Here is a 1,988-nt window from a genome sequence, read left to right as displayed (position 1 = left end):
AGAATCTCTTGAACCCAGGAGGCAGAGGTTGCAGTGAGCCAAGATTGCGCCATTGCACTCCAGCCTGGGGGACAAGAGTGAGACTTCCTCTAAAGACAACAACAACAACAAGAAGAAAAACTAGCCGGGCGTGGTGGCAGGAGCCTATAATCCCAGTTACAAGGGAGGCTGAGCAGGAGAATCACTCAAACCCGGGAGGCAGAGGTTGCAATGATCTGAGATCGTGCCACTGCACTCCAGCCTGGGCGACAGTGAGACTCTGTCTTAAAAAAATAATAAAAATAAAAATAAAAAACCCTGTAATAATAATAAAACAAAAATCCAATTTTTTTTTTTTTTTGGAGACAGGGTTTCACTCTGTCACCCAGGCTGGAGGGCAGTTGCAAGACCACAGCCGCTTAGCTCACTGCGGCCTCAACCTCCTGGGATCAAGTAATCCTCCCACCTCAGCCTCCCACTTACTAGGGAGTAAGTGGGACTACAGGCATGCAGCATCACCCCGGCTAATTTTTTGTATTTTTTGTAGAGATGGGGTTTGGCCATGTTGCCCAGGCTGACCAATATATTTTTCTCATTTTTTTTTTCTTTTTTTCAGACAGATTCTTGCTCTGTCACCCAGGCTGGAGTGCAGTGGCACAATCTCGGCTTACTGCAACCTCTGCTTCCCAGATTCAAGTGATTCTCCTGCCTCAGCCTCCCTAGTAGCTGGGATTACAGGCTCCTGCTACCATGCCTGGCTAATTTTTGTATTTTTAGAAGAGACAGGGGTTTCACCTTGTTGGTCAGGTTGGTCTCGAACTCCTGCCTTCAGGGTGATCCACCTGTCTCTGCCTCCCAAAGTTCTGAGATTATAGGCATGAGCCACCGCACCCAGCCTACAGGCCTTTTTTTCTTTTTCTTTTTCTTTTTCTTTTTTTTTTCAGATGGAGTCTCGCTCTGTCACCCATGCTGGAGTGCAGTGGTGCGATCTCAGCTCACTGCAACCTCCGCCTCCTGCGTTCAAGAGATTCTCCTGCCTCAGCCTCCTGAGTAGCTGGGACTACAGGCGTGTGCCACTACACCTGGCTAATTTTTTGTATTTTTAGTAGAGACAGGGTTTCACCATGTTAGCCAAGATGGTTTCGATCTCCTGACCTGATGATCCACCTGCCTCGGCCTCCCAAAGTTCTGGGATTACAGGCATGAGTCACCGTGCCCAGCCCCCTTTTTGTCTTATTATATATTTTGCTCTACGCATTCAGAGAAACTTCTCTAGTAACAAACTATAGAAATGATTCCTGAAAGTATAGTCTTGGCCAATATATATATTTTTTAAAGAATTCAGTTGGCTTTATTGCAGTTTTGTTTTTTGGGTTTTTTTGTTTTTGTTTTTGTTTTTGTTTTTTTGAGAGACGGAATTTCGTTCTTGTTGCCCAGGCTGGAGTGCAATGGCACGATCTCGGCTCACCGCAACCTCCACCTCCCAGGTTCAAGCAATTCTCCTGCTTCAGCCTCCCTAGTAGCTGGGATTACAGGCATGTGCCACCATGCCAGGCTAATTTTGTATTTTTAGTAGAGACAGGGTTTCTCCATGTTGGTCAGGCTGGTCTCGAACTCCTGATCTCAGGTGATCCGCCTGCCTCGGCCTCCCAAAGTGCTGGGATTACAGGCATGAGCCACCATGCCCAGCCTGTTGCAGTTCTAGAATCAGGCAATAATTCATTCCATAAAACAGAAAGTGTTCAATGGCCAATATTTTTTAAATGAGTAAACGAACTGACATTTTACCAAAGAAAATCTACAAATGGTCAATAAACATATGAAACATGCATAACACCACCAGTTATTAGGGAAATACAAATTAAAACCACAAAGAGATACCAGTTCACATCCTCTACAATGTCTAAAATTAACAAGACTGACAACAAGGTCAGACGTGGTGGCTCATGCCTATAATTCCAGCACTTTGGGAGGCCAATGCGGACAAATCACCTGAGGTCAGGAGGTCG

General features: G+C 45.6%; 1 pseudogene; it reads right to left on the bottom strand.

Moving 5' to 3' along the window:
- Nucleotides 1-1,216: 1,216 nt before the first annotated feature.
- Nucleotides 1,217-1,293, bottom strand: LOC115933514 (uncharacterized; annotated as a pseudogene).
- Nucleotides 1,294-1,988: the final 695 nt, after the last annotated feature.

Source organism: Gorilla gorilla, chromosome 16, assembly GCF_029281585.2.
Source record: "Gorilla gorilla gorilla isolate KB3781 chromosome 16, NHGRI_mGorGor1-v2.1_pri, whole genome shotgun sequence".
NCBI lineage: Eukaryota > Metazoa > Chordata > Mammalia > Primates > Hominidae > Gorilla > Gorilla gorilla.
This window is presented reverse-complemented; position numbering and strand designations above follow the sequence as displayed.